The sequence below is a fragment of the Juglans microcarpa x Juglans regia genome, chromosome 2S, assembly GCF_004785595.1.
Source record: "Juglans microcarpa x Juglans regia isolate MS1-56 chromosome 2S, Jm3101_v1.0, whole genome shotgun sequence".
NCBI classification, from domain to species: Eukaryota; Viridiplantae; Streptophyta; class Magnoliopsida; order Fagales; family Juglandaceae; genus Juglans; species Juglans microcarpa x Juglans regia.
In genome coordinates, this window is record NC_054597.1 from 17,679,980 (window position 1) to 17,704,808 (window position 24,829).

General features: G+C 39.6%; 1 long non-coding RNA gene across 1 annotated transcript; it reads left to right on the forward strand.

The window, feature by feature from the left end:
* The first annotated feature begins 5,743 nt into the window (after positions 1 to 5,743).
* Positions 5,744 to 24,422, forward strand: LOC121251824. Its single transcript, XR_005938126.1, has 3 exons — positions 5,744 to 5,960; positions 11,018 to 11,024; positions 24,411 to 24,422. It is a non-coding gene; the product is annotated as an uncharacterized LOC121251824 (long non-coding RNA).
* Positions 24,423 to 24,829: the final 407 nt, after the last annotated feature.

Sequence of the window (24,829 nt, forward strand, 5' to 3'; positions counted from 1 at the left end):
TAAGAACTCTTAGGATTTAGAGGAAGCAACTTGATATCGAACAATTGAGATCCAAGCAATGAGAGTTGGAGGATCAATTACGTCAGACAATGGATATGGAGGTGCGATTAAGAGAACCACAACAACAACAAGACCTGTGGAGGGAGATGGAAATTCAATCCCAAAAATTGATCAAACAAATGTTGTTGATGAGTCCCAGAACTTTAAGCCACCACCAACTTGGATGTTATTTTCTTACTTTGTCATTCGAATGGACAGTAAAGCATGTGAACAAATTTCGTCAAACTAAACGTTCGAACACAAATTTTCATTCAAACATTTTCAAGGATGTTTGATCGGATTTATTATGTTCGAACACAAATCGACATGTTCGAACAACAAGAAAGCGTTTAACATTATCTTCATTCGAACATGAGCAAATCAATTTGTGTCGTAAGAATTAAATTACCAACCCGTTCAAACAATAACCTGACAGTTCAAATTGAATATATTCAATTTGAGCAGCATTTTGGAATGAAACTATTTCGTGCAAAAAAAAAAACTTCGTTTGAATGCCTTCTAATGGAATGGTCACATTTTGACCCTAAAAGTTTTTTTTGGGACGAAAAAAATCTATCTACAAAGATTTTTTGAGATAAAATAGAAGTGAAGAATTTTCATCCCAAAAAATGGCATCTCTTGTATTGGCTATAGTGCAACTTTTTGAAGGACAAGATAAGCAATACCTACAACAAGCACAATATCGAACAACTGCAATGACTATTTTTTTATGGGAAATAGATTTCATTCATGAAAGCGAAGTTACAGCTGTGACTGATACATATAGGGAAAAATCCAGATTACAAGTCAACTACTCACGATTGGGGCTTTCCACCAATACACAAATTCCTTTGTGACTGATATAATTTTAACTTCTATAACTCTCTACAGCTAAATTACTTGAATTATCATCGGTACAAGCCAATTGCACAATATTGAACAACTGCAACGACTATGACATTAATAATAAATATGCTGACTTAATTTAATAATTAAGCGTTGACGAGGGGCATACGTAATTGCATGCTTATTGGGGAAAGGTCTACCTATGTTGGTAAGACTATTTAAAAAGGACTAATATTTGGAAGGTATCTGGGTACAGATCACGTAACGTTGGCTCGTTCTAGAGCAACTGGTGCACGTATTTGTGTGGAAATTGATTTGCCGGCTGAGTTGGTTCAAGGTTTTCCGATCGTTGCGGCTAATAAGAAGATCTAGCAGCCAGTGAAGTATGATAAATTAGATTTTTATTGTGAGAAATGTAAGAGGCAGGGGCATACCTCAATGGTTTGTAGTGTGGGACAACAACAAGGGATTAAAAATAGGGAGGATTGAGTGGGTCCGAATTGAAATGAGGGCAAGAGGGAAATGTGGCGTGAGAAGAAGGATTCTGTGGTGAATTTGTTGAAGCCACCAGTGGTGGAGGAGTTGCAGGAAGACCAACCTAGTATACCAAGTCAAATTGAGAAGGGCAAAGAAATTGTTCTGGTGGAGGAGAATATACCCGTGTTGAATGGTTTAGACTGTATTGAGAAGAAAGGACCATTGTCTCAGGTGGGGTCGAATCAAGGGGATAAGGATGTGGGTGTTGTAGATGGGGGTACTATAGATGGGTGAAATGAGGTGGTTGGGCAGGGACAAGAAACTAGTCCACCGCTTGACTTGATGCGTTCTCCAGTTGTGGATTTCTTGGTCCGAGATGATGAGAACAGATTGGTCTGGGAGGTTGGAGGATCAACTAAGGCAAATGATGAGGTTTTGGCTTCAGAAGGAGGGGGAATGGAGATATCATGGAAGAGGAGCATCACTCTGATTAGGAAGTGGAAGGTTCATTAAATCAAGTTGTGCGAGAGAAAGGCTATGATTCGGAGAATGGAAAAAAGGCATTGGCTTCCAGGTTGAAACATAATAGTGGTCAGGTACTCCGTCATTGTCAGCGGGTTTCATCCCTCCCTGCTAAAATGAATTTATGATTGATAACTTGATGATATGGAATGTGCGCGGAATTGACACTTCTAAGCGTAGGTTAAAGAGCTTGGTTTCTAAATTTAAGTGTCTGATTATTGCAATTGCGGAACCGTTTGTTGGGGAAGATAAATTGGCTGATTTGGCAAGGTTTTTGGGCTTTACAAATTTCTGTTCAAATGCATTAATGGATGGAAAATTGTGGCTTGTTTGGTAAGTGGAATTAATGTTGGATATGGTGGATATGACTGATCAGGTTATTACGGCTTTAATCACAAAAGGTTGTATGAAAGTGTTGATGTCTTTGGTTTATGCCAAATGTAGGTATGTGGAAAGGCGTGAGATATGGAATTCTTTGAGGAGCACGATTAGTGTTAACATTCCATGGTTGGTTGCTGGAGATTTTAACATTATTCGTAGTGACGGAAAACAGATAGGGGGAGCGCATAGACTAGCCATTATGATGAATGAATTTAACGAGTGTCTAGATTTTTGTGGACTAATGGATTTTCCAGTTGAGGGCAGATTGATGACTTGGTGTAATGGGCACCAGGGATGTGCTCGTAGCTAGGGTTGATTAGATAGAGTGGTAATGAATTTGTCTTTTCTGGAAGCATTTTCGTCAGTATTTTTGGAGTGCTTGTCCAGGAAATCGTCGAATCATGCACCTTTATTGATTAAAGGGTCGAGTGGTGTGGAGAGATATGGACCTATACCTTTTCGATTTCAGAACATGTGGTTACAACATTCTTCTTTCTTGAAGGAAGTGGAGTTGATATGGAAAGAATCTGTGAGGGGGAAGGGTCCTCTGAAGCTTGCGGCCAAATTAAAGAAATTAATTTTTTTTTGAAGAATCGGAATAAGAGGGTTTTTGGGCATGTGTTGTATTCCATTAAGGAGCTTGAGGAGAGGATTGAGCAAGTTGATTTTCAACTACAATCAGGTTTTCAGTAAGAGTTAGAGATGGAATTGTTGGTTTTGAAGGCTAAGCTTAATTATTGGGAGCATAATGAGGAGATCCGATTATCCCAAATTGCCAAGAAAAAAATGGTTAGAGGATGGAGATCAGAATTCTAAGTTTTTTCATGCAGTGGTCAATATAAGGAGAAGAAAGTTGATGATAGCTTCCATGGCACTCGCTGATGGGGTTGTTCTCAGATCGCCAGAGGAGGTACACAATGGGGCAGTTAATCATTTTAAAAAAACTTTTGAATGGGGCAAGTGCAACTCTACAGGTTGATTGATCTTTGTTAGTGAGTCTAGTTATTTCAGCTCAGGAAAATGAGGGACTTTGCAGACCACCATCCGAAAGGGAAGTGAGGGAAGCACTGTGGTCAATACCGAAGAACAGTAGTCCGGGGCCTAATGGATTTGGGAGTGCATTTTTTATGCACTGTTGGGATATCGTAAAAAATGATTTGGTGGAGGCAGTAGAAGATTTTTTCTTGGGAGTTTCTTTGCCTAGATTTTATTCTTCTTCGTTCATAGTTTTGATTCCAAAAGTGCAAAATCCGAAGAATTTTGACAAGTTTCGGCCAATTAGTTTGTGTTCAATGGCTTACAAGGTTTTTTCTAAAATCTTGGTGATGCGGTTGACACCGTTTCTGCCCAGAATAATTTCTCCAGAACGGGGTGCTTTTATTCCAGGTCGTAGCATTTTTGAAAATATTTCTTTCGCTTAGGAAATGATTCAGTCGATCAATAAGAAGCATTGTGGAGGTAATGTCATGATGAAAATAGATATGGGCAAAGCCTATGACCGAGTTGATTGGGATTTTTTAATCCACGTTCTTAAGGCTTTCATGTTTTCGGATAATTTTTGCAAACTGGTGGGGCTGTGCATTAAAACACCTTGGTTTTCCATAATGATGAATGTGACATATAAGGGATTTTTTCAACCTTCAAGAGGCCTACATCAAGGGGACCCATTGTCACCTTATTTGTTTATTTTAATGGAAGAGATATTATCTCATTTGTTGCATAAAGGTTTTGCTGAAAATGAGATAGGGAGTTATGTTCATCCCGGTGGTGCGCCGTTAATTTTGCATTTGTTATGTGCGGATAACTTACTAATTTTTTCTAATGGGGAAAGGAAGTCTTTAAGAGGTATTTCAAAAATTCTTGAGATTTATTCTGCTTGGTCTGGGCAGTTGATAAATAGGGACAAGTCTTCTATGTTTTTTTCCAAAAAAACAGTACATCTTGGCGTACAACTCTATTGAATATGATGGGTTTTGTGGAAGGCAATCTACCTATGTGGTATTTAGGGGTGCCGGTAACTGATGGAAGAGTCAATTCTTGTATGCTAAACCCGTTGGTGGAGAAGGTGAAGAACAAAGTGGGAGGATGGAAGGGGAGACTTCTTTCTCAAGGAGGTAAATTGATTCTTTTAAAACATGTCTTGTGTAGTATGCCAACTCATTTGCTAGTTGTTTTTGTTGTGCCAAAGATTTTGTTGGGAAAGCTAAATTCTATCTTATCGGGTTTCTTTTGGGGGGACTCTAAGAGAAAATGGTGCTCGTGGGCATCCTTGTGTAGGCCTACAGTGGAGGGAGGAATTGGTGTTAGAAGTTTTGAAGATATCCAGAAATCCTTGCACATGAAATTAGCTTGGAGAATTTTGTCTATAGAGAATTTATGGACGAAGTTTTTTAAGGAAAAATATCTTAGAGGAGACCACTGTACGGGAGCTGTGAGCAGGAGTACGGATTCTAGATTGTGGAAGTCCATATCCAAAGTATTACCAGAAGTATTGGAGAATTTGATTATTAAGGTTAAAGAAGGAAATATTTCCTTTTGGTTTGAAAAATGGTTGTCGAATGGTCCTTTGGCTATTTCTGTTGATGCTATGTTAACTCCAAAATTATTACTTAAAGAGGTTTGGGTGGATAATACCTGGGATGTGCAGTTGCTAGAAAATTTAGTAGGACATGAAATGGTCGATGAAATAAGAGCCACTATGTTAGAGACCCCGGTCTTGTCCCTAACACTAAGAACCACAAGCTTGCCTTGGTGTGAATGACGACCGAGTGACTTTGCCAACTTGCTTGGTCTTTGGCCAATAATGGCACATAGGATGCAAATGATGGGTTCCTAGGTTGATGGAAGTTTAGTGTTTGATTATGAGTTCTGGTGTTCTAAGGGATGATTATGAGTGTTTGATGTAATGGGAATGGCTAGAAGGTTACCCTTGATGTTGGGGACACTTGGAAGGTGATTAGGGTTGGTATGGTGTAGTGTAGCTAGGGTTTTGTGTGGTGGCCAAGGATGATTTCGAGATTGGAAGAGTTGGACTAGGGTTGGAGTCTTGGATGAGTGGCTAGAGTTTGAGAATGATGTGGAAGAGTGTGGCTAGTGTTTGGTGGCTAGGGTTGGCCAAACATGGGGTTGGATAACCATTAATGTTAGGATGGATCGGTTTTGGCAAGAAGATGGAGTCTTTGGTTGACTAGATCTATGGAAGGAGTTGAGAGATTTAAGGAATTGGATGAGTGATTGGAGTTTGTCTAGGATGGCAAGTCAATGGTTGACTAGAGAGATTGTAGGAAGAGTGATTTAAGGAATTGAAGAGAATTTGCAATTCCTTAAATTAAGGGGCTTGAATTGGAATTTGAATTTGAATTTGGTAAGAGGATGGAGAGATTTTAGGGATGTGATTGGGATGAGTCAAATTTCCTAAAATTAAGGAAGTTGACTCAAGATGGACTCTTGATGGATCGCTAGGTCAATGGATGATGTAGCCAAGACTCCTAAAAGGAAAGAATCACCTTATGGAGTCTTGAGATGGACGACTAGGGCTTATGTGGATGATGGAGCTATTTATGGTAAGTGGCAAAGATGGTCAGATGGGAACACTAGGGTTGGCGCCACTTGAGTTTAGGGTTTAGTGTTGGGAAGAGGATGATAGACGGCTAGGGTTTAGGATTAGGGTTTTGGACTTAGGGCAAGAGTGTTGGGTGGCTAGGGTCTATGGTGGATGGCTTTAGGATGGCCGAATGGTGTATTTGGGAGTGGAGGCTATGTGTATTTCGGCTAAAGCAAGGTGTATGGAGGGAACAATGTATGGTAAGTTGATAAACTTATGGAAATGATGACAAACACTATGGTGGTCGAGTATGTGTTATGGAATGGATCAAATGAGTAATGAAATGGAAGGAAATGTATGGATGAACACTATGAACATTCAAGAACACAATGATGAACAACTTCACCACCAAGTCAAGAATGCACAAAGATGAATGGACTCAACAAAGAAAATGAAGACACTTTTTTATGGTTTAAGGATATTTTGATATGCAAGAAATTATATGACAAGGATGGAAAACATATATGAACAAGGATAGATAAGGGATGAACTCACAAGAACAAATGAAGAACATGATGAACAAAGTGAACAAAAGATAGCCAATTCCACTATGATTCACGAATTGCACATAGATGGAATAAACCTCTTATATTGATAAACTTGATAAAACAAAGATAACACAACTTGGATTCACAAATTGCACCAAGTTGCAAGAACAAGATAATTGAACCACACCTATTCACAAATTGCAAGGTGTGATCATCTCTTTGGGATTCACGAATTGCACCCAAAAAGCCCAAGTGCCTAGCACCAAAGGATGATCTCAAGAACAAGTCTACCCACTTAGGGAATTTTCCAAAGGTTCAAAAGATGTAAACTAAATGCCTAAGGGTCCTATTTATAGAGAATACAAAGTGGAAACCCTAATAAGTCCCTTGATAAATAAAAATAAATAAAATAAATCAATAAATCAATAAACAAATGATAGTGGTGTGGAACCCATGGGGGCCCATGACATTGGCCCTTGGTGGCCTTGGCTAGCCCATGCATGCCTAGGACCATGTCCTAGGGTGGTTTTTGACGGGGTCTTGACACACTATCCCTTGTGGCCGTCGAGTTGGAGACATTAGGGTTTGGAAGCCATCCATTGATGGACTTTTTCCTATGGCTTCAGCACGGGAATTAATTAGATTGAAAGGGCCAAAACTAGAAGGAATGGACTGGGTTTGGCATACTTTTCTTATGAAAAAAGCTTCAATTTTCATGTGGACAGCAAAATTTAATTGCTTGCCTATAGATGGACGGATTCAAGAAGTTGGTGTTTCTTTAGTATCAAGATGTAGTTGCTATGAAATGGGTGCAATCGAAGATAGGGAACATGTGTTGAACACAGGTGATATGGCTAATGTTTATGGAAGAAGGCATCCCTTGAGTTGGGGGTAAATTATTTAGATTAATTAAACTGGTGGTAGCTGGTCATTTTTTGGTTTAGATGTGGAAGGAAGACTAGCCAAAAGGGGGTCATAATAGGTTTGTTGCCTATTTTGATATCATGGAAACTTTGGAGATGGAGATGTTTGGCTAAGATGGAAGGGAAAAAAGAATCAATTGAGAGTGTGTGGATATCCATCAAGAAATGGCTGAGTTTAATTTCTGGAAAACTGAAAAGGGCTGGCTCAGCATCAAGACTAGATGTGGAGATTCTAATGGAACTTGGCATTCCTATAATCCATGGCAGTCGGCAGTGTCCAAAATTAATTTTTTGGAGTAAACCAAGAGCTGGATGGGTTAAATTAAATGTTGATGGTGCTTGTTGGGGTAATTCGGGGAGTTGTGGAGGAGGTGTTGTTGTTCGTAATGATGAAGGGAAATTAATTGTTGCTTTTGAAGTAAAATTTTCCTATGGTACCAACAATGAAGCAGAACTTCGTGCTTTAATTCAAGGTTTGACGATTTGTAAGGAGCTTGGTTAACAAAACGTGCATATAGAATGTGACTCTTTGTTAATAGTGCAATGTTTGGAAAAATATTTTTGTATAGTGTGGTATTTATGGGACTATTGTGAGGACCTCATGGAAGTTATACAGATTTTTTAATACAGGGTAACTCATCAGTTTCACGAAGGAAATAAAGTGGCAAATTTTTTGGCAAGATTGAGGGAGGAGGGTATCAATTGTACATATAGGAACTCAAATGAATTGCCTCATCCAGCGAGGGGATTGCGAAGATTGGACTATTTGGGGCTGCCGAGTATTAGAGAATAATTGGGGTATTACATTTGCATTTTTCCGTGACCTGGTTGGTTTACGTGAGATATGCTTGTTTTTATTTTAGTTTGGTTGCTGCTGCTGGCAAATTGTATACAAGTTAGTAGTTGGTTTTGTTTAATTTTTTTTTGGATGATTTGGTTTGTTTTTGAGGTATTCCTCTGTCTTAAGTGAGATTTATTAATAATTTTGGGGGGAGGCCATTCTTGGACATGTGGCCTCGACTATTTCTCAAAAAAAAAAAAAAAGGACTAATATTTATAATGAATAACGAAAAAATCTTATAACAAAAAGCAACTCATGGGCCACAACATGTCTATTTAATGGCCTCATGATCGATATAATCTTCATCTTCTTCCATCTCATATTTTATTCCTTTCACCCACACCAATTTCTTGCTTTAATTGCCAAAATAAACTATGTGAATCTTCATTCATTAATCACACATTGTTAAGCGGGAGCAGTTTTGCAAAAGGAGCATGAAGCTCACCCAACAACCAACAACATGCAACAATAGCAAACAATACAAAGTCGTTATGAGTCACAAAAAACAACAGACTACTACACTTTTGGCCATTACCATAAGAACCAAAGGTGTACAGCTCCACTCGCTCAGTGCAATTGCACCTATGTGATAAACTTTCTTCCATATCATGATGAGTTCGGGAAGACCAAAGTTCATCTCCAAGAATATGGATGTGTTCAGTTGTTGGAGTGAGCTCAACTCATCATAAACTAATTATTGATGGGATCCACTACCTTTTCAACTTCCAATAAAAAAGTTAAACTCATTTCAACATACCTCATATATTCAAACAAATATATATATCTCAAACCATTTACATTAATTCAAATACATCTCAATAAGACCCCAAAATACTACTATTCACAAATGAACTCAAATTATTTGAAATCACCTCAATATCCAAATGCAACATGTTTTATGGTCAAGCGGACCTTGCAATTGCCCACTACAATACAATTCTTCTATGTATAGGCTAATTGGCGCACCCTTTGTGCACCCCGCACGTCAACGGTTATATTATATTAAAACAAACAAGCAAAAGAAGAAGAAAAAGACAAACAACAAGAAGAAAAAACTATACCTAGAGTTTTCAAAATCCCATTCGTCACCCCAAAATCCCATTTTTTGACTCTCATGTCATTTTTATCTTTACTTTTTATTTATGTTTTGCCTCATCCACTATTTTCCTACACACCACTTATCATCGTCGTCGTGGTCGTCGTCGTTTAACACACCACTTGTTTGTAAGGCAACATATATGTTCTATACGCGATGTCACCCTCCAAAAAGGACTCCCAAGTAGCAAAGTAAATACTAAACACAACACTAGAAAAGACAAGGTATAGGGCACCGATAAGAAAAAATTGCTCTTGAACTGGATGCCCGTGTGGAACTTGGTAGAGCATCCTATGACTGTATCCCTTGATTTCCTCGAAAACGTCAACATTCGATCTTAGACAAAAGGAATACCAAGTACATTCCTTCATCAGCGATAAGATTAGATAGATTTCAAACGCCAGAGACAGATTGATATCACAATAGTTGGGGGAGAGCATCCATGTTTGGTGGCAAAGGCATGGGAGGTGGAAGCAGAGGAAGCATGTGGCGCCCGAGTAAGGTTGAAGCAGTTTTGGCCTGGCTGCATCCCACAACAGTGCATGAGATCCGAAGCTTCTTGGGATTCAAAGGTTACTCTCGAAGGTTTGTGGTGGGATTTTCTAGATTTTCTGGACCGCTAACTACTTTGACCAATAAGAGCGCTGTGTTTGTTTGGACTGAAAAGTGTGAAAGAAGCTTTCAAGAATTGAAGAAAAGATTGACCTCAACACCTATTTTGGCACTCCCAGAACCACGCAAGCCGTTTGTAGTTTTTACGGATGCTTCCAAATTTGGTTTGGAGTGTGTTCTGATGCAACAAAGGTGAGTTGTGGCTTATACATCCCAGCAACTAAAGGATTATGAAAAGAACTATCCCATTCATGACTTGGAGCTTGCAGCAGTGGTCTTTGCTTTAAAAATCTGGAGGCACTATCTATATGGCTAGACATGTGAGGTCTACACAGATCATAAGAGTCTGAAGTATCTCTTCACCTAGAAAAACCTCAACATGAGACAGAGAAGGTGGTTGGAATTAATCAACGACTATCAGTTTGAGATTAAGTACCATCCGAGAAGGGCGAACCAGGTTGCTAATGTGCTAAGTCGAAAATCCCACTTGGTAGATGTGGCTGAATCATTGGGGGTAGACTCTCTCCTTTAAGGGATGAGGAAACTTCTTCTAGAGAGTTCAAAGCAAGATGAGGTCTTAGTCTCTATGCATGAAGTCAGAGTTGTCAACTTTGAAGACTTGAAGACCCTTCAGACGAGAGACCCGAAACTTTTGGATATCCAAAGAAGAGTCAGGAAGTCAAGAGGGCCTATGCATTACAGTTTGAGAAGAGATGGTACCTTACTGTTCAAAAATCATAGAGTGATTCCTTCAGATTCAGAGATTAAAGAGAAGATATTAGCAGAGGCTTAGGCAGCATCCTACTCTGTCCACCCTGGGAGTACGAAGTTGTACAGAAACCTAAAGAAAAATTTTTGGTGGGAAGGAATGAAGAGGAATGTAGCCATGTTCGTTGAAAGATGTCCCACCTGTCGGCAAGTAAAATCGGAACATCAGAGACCTGCTGGTAACCTTCAACCTCTCTTGATTCTTGAATGGAAATGGGATGATATTGCTACGAATTTTGTAATGGGTTTGCTGAGGACTCCCAGTGGGAAGAATTCTATTTGGGTGATTATCAACCGGTTGACCAAGAGTGCTCATTTTCTACCAGTCACGAATACTGACACCTTGAGAAAGTTGACACGACTGTATGTGAAAGAGATAGTAAGGTTGCATGGGATTCCCAAAACCATCATGTCATAGAGATACGAAGTTTACCTCCCATTTCTGGAAGAGTTTTCAAGTTGCATTGGGCACTAAGTTGAAGTTTAGTAGCGCTTATCACCCATAGACAGATCGCCAATCAGAGCCTACTATTCAGACTCTTGGAGATATGCTGAGAGCCTATGCTTTGGAATTCAAAGGTAGTTGGGAAAATCACTTGCCACTCATAGAGTTTGCCTACAACAACAGTTTCCAAGTTTCCATTCAGATGGCACCCTATGAGTCTTTGTACAGAAGGAAATGTAGATCATCATTGTACTAAGATGAGGTTGGTGAGAGCAAGCTTATTAGCCCAAAAGTTATTCAAGAGATGAAGGAACAAGTCAGAATTACAAGAGACAAGTTGGCGGCAGCTCAAAGTCGTCAAAAAAGTTATGTAGATAAAAGGAGAAGAGACTTGTCTTTCAAAGAAGGCGACTTTGTGTATCTCAAAGTAATACCCATGAAGGGCATCAAGCAATTTGGGAAGAAAGGGAAGCTCGGCCCAAGATATGTTGGATCATTTTAGATAATAGAGAAGGTTGGCCTTGGGGCTTACATAATTGCACTACCGGAATATCTTGGAGATGTGCATGACGTGTTCCATGTCTCCTCGCTGAAGAAGAGTTTCGAGCAGCAGAAACCACATTTTGTCAATCCCGGTAGTGTCCAACTAAAGCCAAACCTTACATACAAAGACGCTCTAACTCATATTTTGGACTGGAAGGAGCAGAAACTGAGATCCAAGACTATACCCTTAGTGAAGGTGACACGGGGAGATCCAGCGACTCAAAACTTCACTTGGGAGAGGGAAGAGGACATGAGAGAGCGTTGCCTGTATTTGTTTGGGTATTACTAATTGTATAGCTTGTTCCAAGCAAGTAGTGAACTGTATCTTGTATTTTTGTTTTGAAATCTTAATGGATTAAGCTTGTCAATTTTAAGGATGAAATTCATTTAAGGGGAGAGGATGTGAAGCCCAAGCTTGTTCATGTGTGTATTTTTTTTCTTTGGTGAAGGTGGAGCCCAATTTGTGTGAAGTAGGTTCTCTGTTTTTTTTTTCTTTTTTTAGGTGAGTTGGGCCATTTTTAGTGTGGAATGGGTGCAGATTTTGGGCCAACCAATGTGCCTTGAGCCCATAAATTGGAGTCTGAAACCGAGCCCCTTACCCTACCAAAACTGCACTGTTTTGGCCCTATGAAGAAAAACCCTAGGTCTTCTTCATTTCATCCCAGTGCCACATGCCCCTTTCTTCTTTTCTTTTCTTCTTCTTCCTCCTCCCTCCTGCAGCCCGTGAGCCCTCGCCGCCCATGCCACCTCTACGCCATCCCCATGCGTACCTCAAGCTCTAGCCATCACCTTCGTCAACTGCGACCTCCCTTTCCACCAATCCGTACCTCCCATTCTTCCAACCCATGCGCCTCTTGGTGTTGTCTCCTACTTGCCGCCACTGCACTCCAACCATCGGATGCCACTCGTGCAACACTCAACTTCCTCCCACCGTCCAGCACCATTAATAATAGCCACAGCTGCGTTCCCCAAGCCCCACTCCATGGCCTATAAATAGGCCGGACTTCCCTCTTTTGAAAATCATCCCAAGCCTCCTCACTCTCACTCAAATCTCGTCTCATCTTCTTCCTCTCTCTCTACTCTTCCTTCTCGTAGGTTTTAGACAACTTTTTCCCCTAGCGTCGTTGTGCGCCACCGCAGGCCACCCCTTAAAGCATTTCACAGTGGTCGTTTGACCCCTTCCCCTCTGCTAGGCCCTTTTCCCCCTTAGATCCACCCCAACCCGAATCCTAATCCAAAATTCCCCTTTGGAATTTACTCTGCCACTAACCGCCACCCTCCACAGCCAAAATTTTCCTTTTTCATCCTCCACCACGTCAGATCTGCCACCCCTTTTAACAGAATTTAGCTGTCAACCAGAAACCTTACCCAAATCAACCTCTGTCACTGTGCATCGCCACTGCCGCCACTATACTTTGCCCCTCTAGACACCACCACAATAACCCACATGCTACTAACCTTGCATATTAATCTTCAGGCAACGTTTGATTTGAATAATAGATTTTTTTCATCTGCACAGTGATGAACATGCACGCACACTTATGGGATACTTTAAGTCTTCACGCTTGATCATCCAGAAATTTGCCATTCCATGTGGTAAGTAAAATCCTAGGCTGACCCTTGAAATGCTAACTTGAAATAAACTAATAAACCCTGTTTTGTTGCAATTTGATTGTGATTGGTTAAGTGGCCGAGAGTCCTATGGAGTGTTGGGATATAATATTGTTGTTGTTGTTGTAATTGTTGGCCAAGGGTTGGGTGAAGTGTTGGGAATCATGTGTAGTTGTGATTTGTGAATCTATAAAATTGTGTGTTGCTCTGTCATTGTTTGTTGTACCTATTGTCATGTCATCCAATCACTATCTGTTATGCATTTGCATTTTAATTGTTATTACTTGTCATGATTTTATTAATTGTGCAATGTTCTATGGTTGTGTTGTGAAACCGGAAAATCTATGTTCTGGTGTCAAAAGATTTTAAAGGCAGATTTTGTGGGTGTGTAAAACTGTGTTCTGGTATCATGACCCCAAGCCAAGATGGGGCATTATCATAGAGGACCTCCTCTGATCACTCATGAGCGTATAAAATTGAGTGACGTCATCTAAGTTGTCTTCGAGCAACAACAAGCTCGGACGAGATGATAATGCTCTCATACCAACTTTGTGTCCTCTCTGTTGGCGAAGGCTAGAGGATGGCTAGTCACATACACACTTGGCACAGAGCTGGGCATCACTTGTTATGAATGTACGATCATTGCCCATGGTGTGACGAAGGGAGCCAGGGTATGCGGATGGTCCCTAAGGGAGACCATGGTGCATACAGTGATTAAATGGATGGAAATGTGTATTATAGCATGTGTGGCATTTTCTGTAAATTGTTGAGAAGGATATTGGCTTTGTGCAATTTTGGTAAATCTCTTGTTTTTTCACATGCTATGATGTGTCCATATTTTTTCGTGTTTTATCAAATGCTGTGAAATCTCACCTGCGGTTCCGCTCTGCAGAACTGTAGACTTTGATGTAAAAGACGGTCATGAGCTTGGAGGATTGGCCCCACCTAAGGAGTAAAGACCTGATGACTTTTTCCTTATGTAGCTCGTTTTAGCATTTGCTTCCTATCTAGTTGGATGACTATATTAATTTATGGATTTTTTTGCTGAAATTTGTAATTTGGATTTCTTGTACTATTAGTAGTTCAGACTGCCCTTTTTATTTCTCTGCTACGTTTATAACTATACACTTTTAAAATTTCATGCTTGCACACACTTGCTTTCATGTTACGCTTGGGGTGTGTGATCCGTGCGATCAACACCTTGGCATTACGACTCCCTCCAAATCACACGTAAGGGTCGAGGGCGCCACAAAGCATGTTAAGGATAGTTGGAAGAGCAGTTACTACTTGGATATCTATATCTGCTCTCCAAGAACTACTGGTGTGGCAGCTAGCACTGCTATCCAAGAACCCATTTCTTTCTCCAACAACGTTCCCTATACTTCTACATCTCCCACTTCTAGGCCTATCCACAAATCCAGTTCCTCAAGTCAACTTTCTCTCTCTTGCACTTCACCTTTTGCTTCCACAATGTTCCCATCTTTGCAACTTCTAGGATACCCACTTGGCCTCCTCCTTTGTCTTAGAGTGATGAGTTTGACTGGGTGTCTGTCGATGGGAGAGAAGATAAGCGACCCCATGGGTATTTTGATGATTTTGTTCTTGGCCCTGTTCCTTCCAGAGCATGTGCTTGTTGCAACAATGTCCCTGTTTCTTTCTTGAAATTTCCCCCCATCCCATTTTTGTCTCCCATTTGTCCACCAACGCCCCTTTTTCGCAAGACCAAAATGCCCCATTTCATTTTGTGGGTGGCATGCCAGGTAGATGGGGTGCGCCAACTCGCTTGCATTTAGAGTTTTCCCTTGCAATATGCCCTCATTGGGAGGCTTAGACTTGGTGATGGAGTCTGTGTTTATATTCAAAAGGTGAAATAGTTTCTGTCAAGCTAAAAGCATGGAGAATCTCAAATACAAAGAAGAAAAAGAAGACCAATCAAAGCATAGTAGAACTATTCTACTATGCGCTTCACTTGAATCTGGTTGGTAATTGAATATGGTAATTTCCATATTAGTGGTTGCTTTCAGATTATGAATTAATAGTGTTTAATGAGAAGGCTAATCAATTGTCGACAATACTTTCCTAATTCTAATAACCACAACAGAAGAAATTATTAAGAGAAATGAACCTCAAAATATAGTGAAATAATTTATAAAAGACAACTATCAAATGAGTAACATTTCTTTTTTAACATGATAATCTATCAATCAAATAATGTTTAGAACAAAAAAGTGACAATTACATCTTGTCTTTTATCCTCCTTGTTATTCCTCTCCGGGCTTCTCCCGAGTAAAGGTCTAAAATCATGTCGTTGTACAAGTCATTTTACATGCAGTTCATTTGTAGAGTTACGTAGAAGATTAATGAAAGTGCAATATGGAGGAAAATTTAGAGGAGTTATACAAAAGTCTCTCTCTCACAGAACAAGAGAACGAGGCAATTCATGTCGAGACCAATAAATTGGAAGATGCAGCAATTTCTAGAGGCAAATATTTGATTGGGAAATTGCTAACGGAACGACATTATAATATGGATGCATTCAAAGTGGCCATGAATAAGGTTTGGAGACCGACCAGAAACATTCGATTCAAAGAACAGAATTCTTTCCTAACACTCATAGAGTTTGAAGATCTTTGAGATAAGGATTATGTTATTTGTGAAGGGCCTTGGTCATTTGAAAAACACTTGGTGCTGGTACATGAGGTTGACGGGAATCAACAAGTTCACCAAATTTGGCCTAGAAGCTCTATTATGGGTTCATCTACATGACTTACCACTCATAGCCAGGAATGAGTACATAGGCAACCTGATTGGAAGCAAAATTTGAAGAGTAGAGGAAGTAGATATTGAGAAGGGAGAAATGGCTTGGGGTGAGTTCATGAGAGTTTAGGTCAGTATTGATATTACAAAGCCTTTGTTATGAGGTAAGAAGATAAATATTGGTTCAATAGACCCAATCTAGGTTTGATTCTCATACAAACACCTCCCAAACTTTTGCTACTTTTGTGGAAGATTGGGGCATGGTCATAAAGAGTGTGGATTATGGAAAAAAGCACATAAAGACTATGAAAAAGAAGGTTTTCCTTATGGGATGTGAGCTGGTGGTCAAGGAAGCAGATGTAACACCCCGCTCCTTCCTTCTAACGTAAGCAAGTTCTGAGGACGGAAATTATGTAACAGTCTGCCCATTCTCTCTAGCGACTGTGAGCCTCTTTATGCTTGCCAAACATCGATGGCGTGTTTCTAAAGATATTATATGATTTCTAAAGTATGCCCAGTGTTTTAAATATACTGGAAATATTTATATGGGGTATTTCCAGTGTTATTGAACTAAGCTTGATTTTAAATAAGACAATTATAATATTTTTTAAGAGCTCCAAAAATATTATAATTGTCGAAAATCATTTCAATATCAATTATTAAAATGATTTCAGTTATTTAAAATACTATGAGATAGAAATTATATTGAAAACTCTAATTAATTAAATGGTTTTATTCTTTTAAAGATATTAAATAAGATTTCATCATTTTATTAATGATGAAGGAATATTATTTTATAAACTAAAGTTTAGTTTAAATAATATTCTATCTTAATTCCTCTCAATGCTTTTAGTTAAGTTAATGTTTACGTATTTTAAATTAGTGTTTTAAAACCCACCGTTAGATCGTTTTGAGGATCCCAAGATGAAGGGCCTGGATTAAATACCCAAGCCCTCTCTCTTTCTCCCTCACTTTTCCCATCCCTCTCTCTCTCCTCCCTCTCCCCCATAGTACGCCACATGCCTCTCTCCCTCTCACCGATTCTCTCCTCAGCCCAGCCCCGCACCGCCGTGCACCGCCCGGCCTCACCGCCACCACCATCGGCGTCCTCCCATGCCGATGAGCTTCCACCACCAAAGCCAACTTCTACCTTGCAGCCGTCCTCCCCCACGCACGCCCGTAGAAACCCACGCATGGCCTCACCGTAAGTAGGGCCTAACGCCGCCATACGTGGCCACCCACGACCATCGAGCACCACCATGAGCTCCCCTTGACCTCTCCCTCCCTCCTCCCTTTGACCCAAGTTGGTAGGCCCTTTCTTAGCCGCACAGAGCTCCTCCAATGCACGGGTTCTCCATACCCACGGCTGAGCTTGTAACACCCCATCCCAAAGGTCCAGAGAGTTAGCTCTTAATACTTAATATCAACTTCAATAACATAACTAAAAAATCTAAAAAATTCCATAAAATATTAATTCATTTACTCAACCCAAAAATCTATGTTCCTTCGTAGGGACAACAAAAAAATTCTCAATAACATAAATTAAAACTCTCCAAAAACTCGAAAATATCCTTAACTCATCAAATCAAAATAACCGAAAATAAATCAGTTTACTAACTACGACTCTCAAATAAGCACTTGTAGTCTCAGGCACTTATTCCACGACGATTATCACACCTTGCTACAACTTCCTACTCTTGTTCTCCAGCTGAATCATCAAAATTATCTAAAAAATATTTGGAGATAATAGGTGAGTTATCAAGAACTCAGTAAGCAGATGACATATACTAGTATGTAAACATAAGCATTTACAGAGTTCAAAATACAGAACAAAATATTTTCTTTCAGAATGTATAATCAGAATATTTGTTTTCAAAATGCAACGTCAGAACGTGTTATCAAAAATATTAGAGCGTAAGTTCAAAAATATTCATAATCAAAATCCCTTTCGCATAACATAAACATCACATCACATCTTATCTTATCATATCAAAATAGATATCATGTTTAACCCCCGTGGTAGGGTTGTGCAAACCCGGATAGCTAACTGAGCAGAAACAGAATGTGAATCTTCCCCTTATTCATTCTCAGAGCCCCGAGTGTGCACATAGGAAATACCACGCAAAAAACCACTTTGTTTCCAAAGTGGGTGGATCAGAAACAGAAAAAGTTGGTACCAACCCAAATAGAGGCCACAGTTTTACACCCGTGGTAAGGTTAAAACGGAACAAAAACAAAAACAGAATGTTATGCCCGAGGTTTTCAGAAATTACATCATATCATATCAGAGTACAGAATATCTTTAGAACAGAACCAAAATCAAATCACAAAAACATAATTTATGTACAAAATTTCATATTCGCTCTCTTTTGCATAATTCAGAAATAGAATGTCAAAATAAACTCATATCTACAGTAGTCATGACAGAAAATACTTTCTTCTTAAACAGAATCTCACGAGTGATGCAGAACAAATAATTAAGGTAGTTCAAATTTCTTTTCATAACCAAATATGTATATTTTTCAAAAAAATTAACCTCAGCTCATTTTATTTTAATGCAAAGTCTAGCATAGGAACCCCGCTTATCTGAACTTCTTAACTTTTCAGAAATTTTCCCACCACAGTGCTGAACTAAAATTAACTGTCACCTATAAAATAATCACGTAACTTCCATAAATTTCCAATTCACGTATTTCAATATCTAAACCTGAAATACCTATTTTAATACCCTAAAATTTCTCTTTACTCTAAAATACCATCACTTACTAAATTCATTAGTTTCCACTTAATAACTCCGACTACAACATTAAAATATATCTTATTTACTATTGAAGTTCAACTATATAATAATAAAATTGTATAACATAATTATATAAAAAAAACTATTAAAGTAGACAAAGCAAAAATACCATTTAATTAAAATAGAGTTAATTAGTCTCTCTTTAAAGAGTTCAAAATAAAAGTCTTGCACTACATTGTACTTCTAAAAATATATTAAAAAATATAATAATACTAATACCCTATTACAAATCTTTATTATTATCATTATAAAATCATGTATTTTCTTAAGTAAAATCAAACCAAGACCATTTATTAAAACATAACCCATTTAAACCAAATCCAAAATAACTAGAATAATTTCTGTAAAAGTAAAATCTAGCCCATAGTATTTTTAAAACACAAAACCATCTGAAATAAGTCCAACACAAGTAAAGTCCGTGGGCCTTAATGGCAAACTTGTAATATTGAAACTCTTTTTCTTTTTCTTTTTTTTTTCTTCTTCTTCTTGTAGCAGTCTTACGTAAACCAGATTTTCACCAAAGTTGTGCTACGAATACTTACCGAAAGAGAGCAAGTTGCGATGGACAAAGAGCTGGGCGGTGGTGGGTGGCGATCACGACGGAGCACTGAGAGAGAGAGAGAGAGAGAGAGAGAGAGAGAGAGAGAGAGCAACATAGTAAGGGAGACAGAGAGTGGGGGATAGACGGAGAAAGAGAGAACGAAAACTCACCGTGAATGGAGGAGCTGCGTGTGGTGAGAAGAAGAAGATGGCTGTCCAGGCAGCGTCATACGTGCGGGAAGGAGTTGTACAAAGAGCTGTCAGGCGGACAGTGGCAACCTCGGCGGCTGGGTGGTAAAGCCGTAGCTCACGATGGGGCCAAACGAAGTGCTCTGTTTTGATGAGCAAAAGCAGGGGCTAATCGAGTGATGAAGAAGACGTACAGCTTCCATGGCAGCTACTTGTGGTGGTCTTCCATGCGTGTGGGTGGTTGTGGTTTTTGAAAGGGAAATCTAGGTGACTGTTGGTTTCATGTGGGGATGGAGGTTGGGGCTTGCAATGCTGCAACAGGGGAATGCCGTGGCTGTGAAAAAAATTGTGAGGGTGCAACACTGGGGGTGGCTGGCTACGATTTCTCTTGGCTGGGCAATGGATACCCTAAGGTGGTGCGGCAGCAATGGGAAACCGATAAGAGAGGGAGAAAAAGAAGAAGCGGCAATTCTAGGTTTTCGTTGAGGATGATGAACATGTAAATATATAGATGAATGGATAACCAAAAGAAAACCCTAGAGATGAGAGAGTAACGTGCATGCGAATGGAAATAGAGTCGTGCGAGTGAGGAAAACTGCTCATAAACTGATAGGTTTTCCTAAGTTTAAACAAACGGGTGTGGCCTTGTTTCGCAACTGCTGGGCCAAAAGCTCAAAATAAAATCACTACTCAATCCATAACAAAAAACCAAAAAAAAAAAACCTAAATATCAAGCTCAAATAAAAAAAAAAATCCATAGTCCAACCATACAACTTCTGGGTCCAGGTGTTACGAGCTCCACCTCCCCACGGCCACCGTACCACCACCAAAGGCTTCCCCTCCCACCGGCGACCTCCCCTAGACACCCCATGTCCATTCGAGCCACCTAGCTCCCCCACTCTCTCTCACTCTCTCATGGACTCTCCCTCCACCTAACGGCTAGATCCACCGCCTCCAACCGCCGTGTCGCCTCCACCTCACCATCGTGTCGCCTCCACAGTACCCCTATCAAGCTCCTCCATGGCCAGCCACGACCAGACCTACACCTCTAGCCACCTCCAGTGTCCAAAACAGCCACTGCACGTGCCTAACTGCCACTGTACAAGGCTAGATATGCCATGTTCTGCCCCTCACCGCCACCACAAGGCCACCATGAGCCATTCCAAGACCACACTTAGCTATCCAAATGCCCAAACAGCCACTGTATGAGGGTTAGTTCCACGTACGACCCTCTCGACGTCATTGACTGTGACGATCAGTAAGCAACGCATAGGTTACCCCAACGATGGTATAACCCTCTATCCCTCGTTATTTATGTCAGATGTTAGTTGGTTGGCTAGGTTGTGGACTATGCTGTTAGTATTGTGAAGTTCGTTGTATTGTCATGTTCTATGTAGTGAAGTGTGGGGCGTAGTGTTGTGGACTAGGCTGTGAAGTGTGGACTGGGAAGAGTATACACGGAGTGTACTTTGTGCGGCGTAGCATGTGTGAAGGGAGTACACATAGAGTGTACTCCATGTGATGGAGTGATACACCATATGGCACTTATGCCGTAGTGGTGATGGGTTGTAGTGTGTGTGAAGGGAGTACACGTGGAGTGTACTCCATGAGGTGCAGAGATACACCGTCTGGCATGTCACAAAGATAAGGAGGGTTGCGTAGTTTATGGGCGTAGAGCATGGTGAGTTGTCAGGAACTGTGGAACAGTTTCCTGAAGTAGCTGTGATGTGTCCTGTAGTCTGATAAAGGGGTAATGTACATGTGTAATCTGGTGAGATACATGTGTTTGATGGATTCACCATATGTAATGAGTAATATGTCCTAAGCACAAGCACACGGTGCTTAAGCCTCAGAATTGGCTTAGAGCCGTGTGGCGTGTATGGATGGGAATGGGGATTTAGTGTGAGCTAAGGTGCATGGAGGAAGTAACAGGTGTATTGTCTAGGATTGGGATATGTGACTCCATCGGTCAAAATCATGCGTTGGAATGTGGTCAATAAGAAGAATAAGAGGAAGGTCTTAGTGTCTTAATCCTAAGGTGAATCATGGGCTCACTTTAGTGGATGAACACTCGAGGTAAGACCTTAAGTTTGGAAAATGTAGTGACCGTAAGTGGATCCTGAAGGTTTTAACATAGTAAAAGGCACGTAAGAGCACGAGATAGAATGAGAGTGTTCCAAGTGAATTGTTATTTATATCTTCTAAGTTTAGTTGCTTATGCATTAGATAAAGAATGACGTCAAGGTTATGTGTATGCATGTAGGTTGTCATCTGACACGCACATGAATGGACTGCATGATATGAAAGTAGCATGAAGTCCACATAAATATTATGTTCATACTCTTCTAGAGTTTTCTAAAATACACGAAATGAAAATAAAATATTTTTCCCTTACGACGCCTTACGAAACAACATGAAAGATGTTTTATGAAAACATGCTGAGTATAAGTGTTCAAAGGCATACGTATGTACAGCCCTCCTTGGCATTCCCTTTCTACGCACCCAAAAAAGTATTAATTGTACGCATGTAAATGGATGACTATACGTTGTATCTATTATATGTATTTTCCACGAAAAGAAATGCAAAGGTTGATGCTTGATCCTTTAATTAATGTTGCTTTGAATGCCGCAAAGAAAGTATGGTGTTTTAAAAGGTTCCTATGAACTGATGTTTTAAGGATGCCATGAAGTGATGTTTTATGGATGCCATTAAAGATGATGTTTAAGCCCATGCCTTTAAATGACGTTTTTAATGAATGAACTGTTAAATGAAAGATAGAGCTGAAATGAACTGAAAAGAAAGGACTGAAAGGACTAAGCTGAAAGAAATGACTAGATGTTTAATGTATGAAAATACGTAACGGCCACAAGAATGAATGAAAAGGATAACGAATGAATGGGTAGATTGCAATGCCGGGTAAGTAGTACTGGTAGTGCACCCAGTGCTACCCCCTAATTGAAAATGGATTCCCAACCCATAGCCACGGACGGAATCCAGGTCCAAAGGAAGACCGCTAACCCCAACACACTAGGCGTAACAGTATGTACCGGCCAATGAAAGTGATAAAAAATAATGTATAATAAATGTATGAATGTGTTGTGAAATTTTGCTAGTGTACAAAATCGTACCAAGTAATATAATGATAAGAAAGATGTCGAATCCACAAGGACTATTTACCTATTAACTAATGAAATTGTTCTAATTCTAAGTTATTTGAAAATCAAGAAAGGTGATGGATTTTGAATTAGAAAAACAGCAACAAATTAAATTAAATCAACAACTAAAGAATTGACCAAACACTTGAAAAGAATAAGATTTTGCCCAAGAGGAAAATACTAAGGCATCCGACTCACCTAACCAATCTAATCCCAAATCCTAACCATACAATCAATCAATTATCATCCTATTTTACGGCTAAATATTCTAACTTATCTAAGACTCTCCTTCGAGTAGAATTAGAATTACTCAACATACGATAACCCACGATATGTCTATGCAAATTTGAAAGCATTTGAGCACATTAAGATTAATAATATTTCCCATGAAAGCTGCACAAATCACGTTGGCACATTCCTGTCTTTCGTTCAATTCATGGCATACATCATATGAAGCTAAACTACATGCATCATCTCTCGAATTAACATGTACAACAAATCATTGAACTATTGGCCAAATAATTGAAGGCATTAAACTCAATGATGTATACTCAAAAGAAATGATAAAATTATGATCACAACGAAATAAGATTCGGGATTGTCATGGAGAGGCTACATCGTAGCCTTAGTAATAGAAATTAGTTCATAATCTAATCAAAACAAACCATAATAATTCTAGAATTCATAATGAGAATTATACAAAGAGAAGATTAAAGAGTTAAGAAGGAAACTCTGTGTAGATCAAGAATCTCTATCGTTGATGAACTCCCAATACGCAAAACGACACCAACACAGTTACTGAACTCCCAATAGAAAAATCTTACTAGTAAACGTAAAGATCAATGGGAGGTGGATGAAGGTTAGGGAAGATCAACAAAGAGGAGCTATTACAGAAGGAGTTCTAATGAGGAAAATATGGTGACAGAACAGATTATATCAGTGGTGGCTGGTGCCCAGCCACATCAGGAGCCATGAAAACCCTCAACTGGAATGCTCGTGGGCTTGGAAACTCGCGAGGCATTCACACTCTTCGAGACTAAGAAAGAAGTGCCTGATGCCCTTATTCTTTCAAGAAACCAGATTGAAAGCTCAAGCATTTGAAAATTTTAAGTACATAATTGGTTTTAATAATTGTTTAGCAGTGGATTGTGATGTTAGAAGTGGGGAGTTGCTCTATTGTGGAGGAAGGATGTTAATCTCTCAGTTCTGAATTACTCTACTTATCGTATTGATGCTTGTATTAAGGAAGATAGTTTTAACAAGGGGGAGAGGTACCTTACAAGTGTCTATGGACATCCTGATACAAATCATAGATTTAGAACATGAGAGTTAATTAGATCTTTATGTAGAAGGGTACATCCATAAAGATGGCAGGGGTATTTGGTGATTTTAATGAAATACTCCATTAGGATCAAAAAGAGGGGGGGGGGGGGGGCATGTCCAAAGAGACAAATGGCTGATTTTAGGGAAGTCATTAATGATTGTGCTTTGAGGGATTTGGGTTACAAAGGGCCTAAATTCACATGGTGTAATAGAAGAGAGAGAAGATACAACATTAGTGAAAGACTTGCCAAATTTATTGCTAATTCACAATGGAGTAGGTTTCCACAAGTTAGTGTTACTCATGGAATGGCAGCTTATTCATATCATCTATCTATCTAGCTGGACTTAGATTGGGGTTATACACTGAGACAAGGGAAGAAGCTTGTTAGATTTGAAGCTATGTAGATAGGGGAAAAATGGTGTGATGATATTATTGAAAAGACATGGAGAAATGGAATTGGTAGAAATTATATGGAAGAAGTGATGGCTTTGCTTTCAGAGTAAGGTCAGAAGCTGGATATCTATAATCATGCAAGCTTTGGCAATGTACAACACCAACTACACAAAGCCAAGCAAAAACTCAAACTGGTACAAGACAGAGATCCCATTGGTGTTAGAAGAGAAGAGCATTATTATGAAAGGGATGAGGTTCAAAAATGGCTTGGGAGAGATGAGATTATGTGGAGGCAGAGATCAAAGGCATTGTGGTTGAAGAAAGGGGACCAGAATTAAAAATTCTTTCACACGGAAGCCTCACATAGAAGAAGGAATAATAGAATTGTGAAAATTCAGGATGACTCTGGTGATTGGCAGGAAGGGGAGCTGAGAGATAAGCTGATTCTAGATTATTTCCAGAATCTGTTTTCAA